This window comes from Cherax quadricarinatus, chromosome 48, assembly GCF_038502225.1.
Source record: "Cherax quadricarinatus isolate ZL_2023a chromosome 48, ASM3850222v1, whole genome shotgun sequence".
NCBI lineage: Eukaryota > Metazoa > Arthropoda > Malacostraca > Decapoda > Parastacidae > Cherax > Cherax quadricarinatus.
This window is the reverse complement of record NC_091339.1, coordinates 25,034,933-25,045,434: the sequence shown is the minus strand read 5'-3', so window position 1 is coordinate 25,045,434 and position 10,502 is coordinate 25,034,933. Positions and strand designations below refer to the sequence as shown.

The following is a 10,502-nucleotide window of genomic DNA, read 5'->3' as shown; positions in this document are numbered from 1 at the left end:
ATCCGGTATATCCGTGGCCCCTCTATAAACATGTACATCCTGAAGTCTACTCAACAGTCTTTTATCTACCAATACATAATCCAACAAACTACTGTCATTTCGCCCTGCATCATATCTTGTATACTTATTTATCCTCTTTTTCTTAAAATATGTATTACCTATAACTAAACCCCTTTCTATACAAAGTTCAATCAAAGGGCTCCCATTATCATTTACACCTGGCACCCCAAACTTACCTACCACACCCTCTCTAAAAGTTTCTCCTACTTTAGCATTCAGGTCCCCTACCACAATTACTCTCTCACTTGGTTCAAAGGCTCCTATACATTCACTTAACATCTCCCAAAATCTCTTTCTCTCCTCTGCATTCCTCTCTTCTCCAGGTGCATACACGCTTATTATGACCCACTTCTCGCATCCAACCTTTACTTTAATCCACATAATTCTTGCATTTACACATTCATATTCTCTTTTCTCCTTCCATAACTGATCATTAAACATTACTGCTACCCCTTCCTTTGCTCTAACTCTCTCAGATACTCCAGATTTAATCCCATTTATTTCCCCCCACCGAAACTCTCCTACCCCTATATATATATATTGTTATATCTTCGAAATTGGTCATCCTGTGTTATTTAACTATTGTAAGAGAATGTGTTCATCACTTAATATTATAGCGCGAAAGTCCCCGTTTATAGCTAAAATAGAGACTTTCGGCGTTATATTATTATCTGTTAATATATATGAAAAATACCATGGTATTATTGCTATTATCGTTATTATCACTATTATCACTATTTTGTTATTATCACTATTATTTTATTATTATTGTTAGGTAGGATTTCTTGTGTATATAGAGTAGAGTTTAAGTCTCGGAACCATCCGGTGAATTGTTCAATTGTTTATGTCCGGCTGACTGACGTCTGCTCCCAGCTCTAGTCCTGACAACTGATCGTATATTGGCTCTTACGGTGTACAGTTGAATGGTTTTGAGAATTGGACTCAAGAGCTGACTCACTTTGATCCTCATTACTTTGAAAGATTCTTTTGATATTTATATTCTTGGTCAGTTCAGTAATCCATAGATACTTTTCGGCCAGATTCAAAGGTCTTGTTAAATCTTGTACCTTTTGTATTTTGAGTTTACAGTCTTGTTAAGAAAGAGACGTAAATATTAATGAGGACTTAGATACAGGAAGAATAATTAAACTTCCTTATTAATGTGACATTTCCATGATTTTGAACTAAATGTATATGGTAAATTTATTGTACAAAGTATTAAGTTACATTAACTACAAAGAGAAGATAAAGTATTGTATTTAAATACTTTAATAAATTTGAATATTATTCTATGGAGTTTCCCAGTTGAAATTATTTCCGGCCTAGACTCTAACTTACCTATAACTCGGATCCAAAAATCTTGTTGCATAAGAAATAAATGGTAACAGGCCACATTCTGAAGTTCTTTAAAAAATTTCTTATTCGCAACAATATATATATATATATATATATATATATATATATATATATATATATATATATATATATATATATATATATATATATATATATATATATATATATATATATATATATATATATATCAAATACAAGTTGAACATTAAATTGACCAAATAGAGACGGTAATTGAGCTAAAAATTCGATGGGTATTCCAAATATTCAATATTATTTCCAACATGAATGTTCACTGTTCACATCTGAAAATTTGAAATGAACTCTCAGTTTGTTATATATGTGGCAAAAATTGCGAACAAGCGCGGGAGGAGTTGAATGACAGCTCTAGGCCTTTCGTGTTGCAATCAACACATCGTCAAAAGCTTACAACGTTGTAGAAAAGAGGAGGAGGTGTAAGCTGGAATAAGGCAGAGAGGCACTCCCGCCTCTCTGCCTCGTTCCTATACAGGATGGCTTACGACAATACAGTACAGGGTGGCTTACGACAATACAGAACAGGGTGGCTTACGACAATACAGTACAGGGTGGCTTACGACAATACAGTACAGGGTGGCTTACGACAATACAGAACAGGGTGGCTTACGACAATACAGAACAGGGTGGCTTACGACAATACAGAACAGGGTGGCTTACGACAATACAGAACAGGGTGGCTTACGACAATACAGTACAGGGTGGCTTACGACAATACAGAACAGGGTGGCTTACAATACAGTACAGGGTGGCTTACGACAATATAATACAATGCAATACAGGACGGCTTACGACAATACAATATAGGATCATAAAATTGTATGCAGGAGAGTGAGAGACATTATCTGTTCTATAAACTACAGTTTGCTTTTCTGCATAATGCAATGGGACATACAGCATACTTAATGGCCACCGAACGCCCCTTATTCCAGCTGTCAGGACGAACAATTTTGACGAGCTTCGCCCCTTTACCCCCCCCTCCTCCCCCCCCCCCCCAAAAAAAAAAAATAAAACGCAGAGATATTCAGACTAGGAGCAAAACATGTTAATGTTGTGCTGCTGGCGCTGCCACAATCTGACGGACACTTGTTCATTAGTGTCGTTTGGTCGGTTATGCATCTCATAGTGCCATTATGTGGCCTGTCTCCCGAGTGACAGTTGCACCAGAAGCCGGCACTAGGCTTATGCACAGCTTCCAGAGTAGGTATGGTGGGGGCACAAACGGCCAGGAAACAGTAAGGGCCGGATAATTTTGAAAAGCCTGGGCCAGAAGATGAGTCTCGACATCCTGCCACCCTCCAGGAGAGAGAGAGAACGCGTTGAGTGCAAGTTAATACTACTGTCTTCCACTTTCCAATGTAGTCGACTCATCGCCCCCGCCACACGGTCCCAGACCAGGTCTCCATACCAGGCCTCTTGACCAGTCCTCCAGACGCAGTCCCAGACCAGGCCTCTAGACACGTTGCTAGACCAAGCCTCTAGACCTGGTCTCCAGACCAGGCCTGTAGACCAACCCTCCAGACCTCAGATAAGGGATAAAATAACATAGCAGTGCCTGCCTGCCCTAAATGATCAAAATTTATGTTTTTCGTATATCAATTTTAACTACGTGTCATTTGTTCCGTAAATATTATTGCGGTTTGATTATATTTTTTTGTAAATAGGTCGATAAATAATTATTTAATAGTAATTAGGCATTGACTGATTGGTTCCCGTTATCAGCACGCTCGTTGGACTCACAGTGGTTAGATGACTGACGCAAAACATACTTTGGTAAAACATTTTTTGTATTACAGCATTGTAAAGTTTTCATTATTATTATTGTTGTTGCTAATGTTATTGCTATTATTGTTACTGCTGTTGTTATTATTAGTATTATTATAATTATTGTTGTTATTATTATTCTTGTTGCTAATATTGTAATTCCCATTGTTTTTATTATTATTATTATTATTATTGTCGCTGTTATTATTATTGTTATTGTTAGTGTTATTATTATTCAACATTTCGTTCTCGGTAGAGCATTGTTGGACGGTAATACCAGCGTAGTAGATGAGTGAGAACCGGTGTAGGTTACTAGCGTCCTGGCTTGTTAATATATTAGGAATTTAGAGCCTGTAGATAGCACGAAGATCATGAAGGCTCGAATTCACTATTACGCTAACATGAAAGACTATTTTAATCCCATAAATACAGATTAAATTAAGCTTTAATTACATGCACACTTAAATACCCCTCAGTGTATAAACAGTGAGAGATGTGAACCTATCGGTGTGTGTGTGTGTATATATATATATATATATATATATATATATATATATATATATATATATTATAAGTTTGCTGTTTTTTCAAGTTTTGCAAATATTAAATGAGAAAGAATGTATACACGAAGAATGTTCACTACAGTATTCTTGTTGCCTGGTTCTGTGGGTCTTTAGTCTACTCTGAGGCTAAGAATATAACTCGTGTAATAATGGGACACCCAGCAGAAATAGTACGTGCAATAATATTTAATTATGAGTCCCTCATCTCTAAGATAATCATTATATATGAGACGTCAGGAGGGTTATTAACATTCATTATTATGCTTGACCTTTAATTGTGGGGTGTATGTGTGTGTATGAGGGAGAGAGAGAGACAGACAAAGACAGAGACAGAGACGGACAGACAGAGAAGGAGGGAGAACATTTTTATCTTTTCTTAAATGTAACACTGAGAGCATTTCCGAAATTTAAAATTTTACTTGCTGATACACATTTCTGGGTAATGATGAATGTAAAGCAATCACGTGTGATCCAGGGAAGTGGAGGAGAGCTCCTAGTCCTTGGGACAGACTTCGTTTTTGATCATTTGATCTGTCATGATTTTCAGCATTTCTCTGCCTGTATATTGAAAAGTTTTTTTTTTTTTTTAAGATTTATATTGGATGGCATGCTACTGGCACCAATAGCCTGATTGATGAGGCTAACAATCAGTAGACCTAGTCCAGGAACGTACCGCGGGGGCGATAACTCCTGAACTCATCAGCATTTGTATATTAGGTAAAAGGACACAAGTGCAACTAATGTGCCATTTTATATATATATATATATATATATATATATATATATATATATATATATATATTTGTCGTGCCGAATATGCAAAACTGGTCAATTAGCAAGAACTCAAAATAAGTCCTTTCCAAAATTTTCTCTTATACGTTTAAAGATATATTTTTTTCATTAATGTTAATGTAAAATTTTTTAATTTTGTACCAAAAGGAGCTTAGAAAACTCACCTAACCTTGCTACAATAAGAGCAATTTATTTTAGCCTAACCCAACTAAATATATTTTAGATTTGTTTACAGTAATTTAATACTAAACAAACACAATGAAATATATTTTTTTCGTTAGGTTCAGAATGATTTTGGCGAAATTATTGCATACACAAATTTTCGCTTGTCCTATATGGCAAGATGAGCGTTGCTATTTAAAGCCAAGATCGCAAGTTCTGCCTATTCGGCACGACATATATATATATATATATATATATATATATATATATATATATATATATATATATATATATAGTGATACTTTATTAGTAACGCCAAAGGAATAGTAACCCAAGATAACACAATAAAGTCAATCATTGTAGCTTATTTCCACTTGGGTTGCGGTCAGGTGCTCCCCCAGGATGCAACCCACGACACTTGACTAATTCCCGGATATGTATTCCCTGCTAGGTAACAAGGGGCGATAGGTGTTAGAAATCATGCTTATACGTCTTTTCTCGTAGTGGGGTTCGACTCCACGTCCTCTCTGGTGTACCTTGACCGCGATAGCCACTTTTCTGTTGAAAGAAATATAAACACCCCATCGTTCAGTGCGAGATCAACCTACTATTTGGAGAAAAAAATAATCAGAAAGATTACCGTAGAAAGATATGGAGAGTGAGGGAAATAAGTTGGGGGATGGAAGAGAAGAAGGGAGCCCTACTGGACTCCCTGGTTACCTCAGCGTTCCCCTTCTCTAATAACCAGTGTGTAGGGATTTAGCTGCACCTGTTACACCACTATCCTGAGTCAGGACTGACCAGTCGGGTATTAACAGCTTGTTTCCAGGCTCCACACTGACCCCCTGCAAGGGGTCGTTACCCCTGCCTTGCTCTTTTTAATTACATTATTAAATACACCGCAGTGTGTGGTACCTTTAATCCAGCACTTGATTACTTTCACTATCATTGCAATTTTCTCATTGGCAATTTCTCCAGGATTTGACTTTTAGTAGATTAAAGTTTTGCTGTGTGTTGACATTTTTACACAGGATATGATTTGAACAGAAAGAGCTGGAGTTTCTGGCATATTTGCGTAGCATTTTTCTCCCCTGGATACGACCCATAACACTTAACTAACTCAGAGGTACTTGCTACTGCTGTGTGAGCAGCTGCCGGCTCCGAGAAACAACCAGGGAACTGTCGTATGTCACCTGGTGTCACCACTGATCCCTCCTGCCATGCTCACCTATTTTTCCTGTACTCACCTGTGTGCGATGTGCAAGACTGCACATATAAGGGGAATTACCATCACACCGTTTGCTGCCGCTATATATATATATATATATATATATATATATATATATATATATATATATATATATATATATATATATATATATATATATATATATAATTTCTACATGGGGAAGTGGAACAGAATTCTTCCTCCGTAAGCCCTGCGTGTCGTAAGAGGCCACTAAAATGCCGAGAGCAAGGGGCTAGTAACCCCTTCTCCTGTATATATTACTAAATTTAAAAGGAGAAACTTTCGTTTTTTCTTTTGGGCCACCCTGCCTCGGTGGGATACGGTCTGTGTGTTGAAAGTAAGAATATATTTGTCGTGCCGAATAGGTAAAACTTGCGATTTTGGCTTAAATACCAACGCTCTTCTTGCCGAATAAGGCAAGCGAAAATATGTGTATGCAATAATTTCGCAAAAATCATTCTGAACCTAAGGAAAAATTGTATTTCATTGTGTTTGTTTATTATTAAATTATTGTAAACTTATCTAAAATATATTTAATTGGATTAGGCTAAATTAAATTGCGCTTCTTATAACAAGGTTAGGTAAGTTTTAGAAGGTTCTTTTGGTACAACATTATTAATTTTTACATTAACATAAATGAAAAAAATATATCTTTAAACGAATAAGAGAAAATTTTGAAAAGGACTTAATTTTAAACGAGTTCTTGCTAATTAACCAGTTTTACCTATTCGGCACGAGATATATATATATATATATATATATATATATATATATATATATATATATATATATACATACATATACATATACACACACACGCTAAATAACCTTTGTAAAAAAAATATATGTGTGTATATTATGACCACAAACCTCCCTGGAGTGCTCGTAGTCCAAGGAATTAGAGCTGCTCTCCCCTTCCTCGGATCAAACCTGAATGCTTCGCGTCCCTTAGGCGCTGCGTGACCCCTATAGGTTTTGTGCTTCCTCGTGCATTATAATAATCCATTTAAAAAAAATATTCTGTCCAATATTTGTCCTCTAGTCCAGTGGATTAGAATTTTTTGTTTATATTTTGTACCCGACCATTGTTATTTTCGGAATTTTTCATATTATTTTCTGTCTTGTTTAATTGACATCAGTGTGCGTCACACCAGGAAAAAAATATGTTATATATATATATATATATATATATATATATATATATATATATATATATATATATATATATAATTTGCTTTTCTGTTGAATATCAATTAGTAAATCCTCTTAATGTGAATTTTTAATCAGCTGGTTTGATCACTATTCCTGATATCTGCTGCAAAAAACTGCGTGTGTGTGTGTGTGTGTGTGTGCGCGCGCGCGTGTGTGTTTTGATGAGTCGTTCCGTGCGGTGTTACTACTGAGTTTGTATTGGCTCTCTCAGCAGCTTAGTTGCTACAGGCTGTCCAAAGCCAATCAGATGTCTCACATGTTACTGCTTTCATCTGACGGGTTATCTCTGATTATCTGACACGCGGAAAGCCACTGGAAAGGAAGGAGAAGTGAGAACCAACGTCAGGATCAGGAGGATAAAAAGGATGGACGGAGTGAGGAATAAAAGGCATGAAAATCAGTTGAGTGATGGAAGAACTTAAGTGCAACGGAGGAGGAGATGCAAAGTGGGCAGAGAGATGAGAGATGTCAGCATGTTGACGGTATAGAAAACATCGCTCCAGCCACCCGGTCTAAGATCATGCCTCCTGGTTGATGGTATGATCTTCTAGGCTGTTAGAGTACCAGCCAGTGAGAGGAGTGTGGAACCAGTAAGGCTGTGAATGGTGGAGTCAGTAGAGTTGTGGATGGTGGAGCCAGTAAGGTTGTGGATGGTGGAGCTAGTAAGGTTGTGGATGGTGGAGTCAATAAGGTTGTGGATGGTAGAGCCAGTAAGGTTGTGGATGGTGGAGCCAGTAAGGTTGTGGATGGTGGAGTCTGTAAGGTTGTGGATGGTGGAGCCAGTAAGGTTGTGGATGGTGGAGCCAGTAAGGTTGTGGATGGTGGAGCCAGTAAGGTTGTGGATGGTGGAGCCAGTAAGGTTGTGGATGGTGGAGCCAGTAAGGTTGTGGATGGTGGAGCCAGTAAGGTTGTGGATGGTTGAGCCAGTAAGGTTCTGGATGGTGGAGCCAGTAAGGTTCTGGATGGCGGAGCCAGTAAGGTTGTGGATGGTGGAGCCAGTAAGGTTCTGGATGGCGGAGCCAGTAAGGTTGTGGATGGTGGAGCCAGTAAGGTTCTGGATGGTGGAGCCAGTAAGGTTCTGGATGGTTGAGCCAATAAGGTTGTGGATGGTGGAGCCAGTAAGGTTGTGGATGGTGGAGGCAGTAAGGTTTTGGATGATGAGGGTTAATTATTATTATTATAATCAAAAAGAAGCGCTAATCCACAAGGACTATACAGCATGAGGTTTAAACTAATAGAGAAAATTAAGACCAGAACGAGAAACATAAATGGAAATTATATATTGTTATGAGACAAAAATTTTTTTCTTCAGCATGAGAGGACGCGCACGTACATGCCCGTACATCCAGGCGCATACGTTAGGACATGGAACAATCTGAGGAAATGCTAGAAGTGAATACCATACACAGCTGTAGAATTAGGTATGAAAGAGATTGCGAGGCTAGGAATAATGTGACCGTTCGGGAGTAATTGACGCCGGAAGCCGAAATTCGAACTCTGTAGCCAGAAGTAGGTGATTACACGTGCGTAAATATACGTACAGTTGATAAAGTGTATACACATTTTATTAGTGTTCTGAGACGAGGTAAATTACAAATGTGCAGTTGGAGGTATAGTGGAGGTAAAGGTATATCATTTACTTGCCGGATGGGAGCTCTCAACGAGAGAGACACGTGGAGAAGTTTCATCTGGAAATACCACATCAACCCAGCTGTCAATTGTACGTTGGCATGCTGCCTGCAATATTCAGTAGCCAGACCATCCATCCATCCGCCTCTCAGTAGAGTCTGGGCTCGGACCCAGTCTCGGGGCCACTTTCAGACCCAGTCTCACACCCAGTTCTCGGGTGTAGGAAGATCCTGTGAAAAGTGTAAGAAAAAAATTTTCACCCTTGGAAATAAATGAGGGTGTCTACCTTTAGGTTCTGTGGTATTAATGTTTGGTTCTTACTCTTATTAGGCACCCCATACCCATTATATATATATATATATATATATATATATATATATATATATATGTGTGTGTGTGTGTGTGTGTGTGTGTGTGTGTGTGCTTTTCAACAAGTCGGCCGTCTCCCACCGAGGCAGGGTGACCCAAAAAGAAAGAAAATCCCCCAAAAAGAAAATACTTTCATCATTCAACACCATCTCACTCATACATAATCACTGTCTTTGCAGAGGCGCTCAGATACGACAGTATTCCAAACCCCTCGTTTAAAGTGCAGGCAGTGTACTTCCCATTTCCAGGATTCAAGTCCGGCTAACCGGTTTCCCTAAATCCCTTCACTAAATATTACCCTGCTAACACTCCAACAGCTCGCCAGGTCCCAAAAACCATTCGTCTCCATTCACTCCTGTCTAACACGCTCACGCATGCTTGCTGGAAGTTCAAGCCCCTCGCCCACAAAACCACCTTTACCACCTTCCTCCAACCTTTTTGAGGACGACCTCTACCCCGCATTCCTTCCCCTACAGATTTATACGCTCTCCAAGTCATTCTACTTTGTTCCATTCTTTCTAAATGACCAGACCACCTCGACAACCCCTCTTCAACCCTCTGACTAATACTTTTAGTAACTCCAAACCTCCTAATTTCCACACTCCGAATTCTCAGTGTAATATTTACACCACACATTGCCTTTAGACGGGACATCTCCACTGCATCCAGCTGCCTCCTCGCTGCAGCATTTACAACCCAAGCTTCACACCCATATAAGAGTGTTGGTACCACTATACTCTACTTTCGTACATTTCCTTCTTTGCCTCCATCGATAACGTGTTTTATCTTCACAGATTCCTCAACGCACCACTCACCTTTTTTCCTTCATAAACCCATCCGCTGACAAGTCAACTCCCAAATATCTGAAAACATTCACTTCTTCCATACTCCCTCTCTCCAATGTGATATCCAATTTTTCTTTATCCAAATCGTTTGATACCCTCAGCACCTTACTCTTATCTATGTTCAGTTGAATCTCGCAAAAGCGCAGTATCATCAGGAAAGAATATCTGTCAACTCCCATTTTGTATTTGATTCCCCATAATTTAATCCCACCTCTCTCCCCAACACCCTAGCATTTACTTCTTTTACAACCCCATCTATAAATATATTAAACAACCATGGTGATATTACACATCCCTATTTAAGACCTACTTTTACTGGGAAGTAATCTCCCTCTCTCCTACACACCCTAACCTGCCTCACTATCCTCATAAAAACTCTTCACAGCATTTAGTAGCTTACTACCTATTCCATATACTTGCAGCATCTGCCACATTGCTCCCCTATCCACTCTATCTTATGCCTTTTCT

The 10,502-nt window shown here is 38.5% G+C and overlaps 1 long non-coding RNA gene across 1 annotated transcript in view; it reads right to left on the bottom strand.

Moving 5' to 3' along the window:
- Positions 1-8,738: 8,738 nt before the first annotated feature.
- Positions 8,739-10,502, bottom strand: part of LOC128696089 (uncharacterized) — a 61,420-nt gene continuing 59,656 nt past the window's right edge. The window contains exon 3 of the long non-coding RNA XR_008408097.2: positions 8,739-9,050. This is a non-coding gene — a long non-coding RNA (uncharacterized lncRNA). The remainder of the gene's footprint in view (positions 9,051-10,502) is intronic.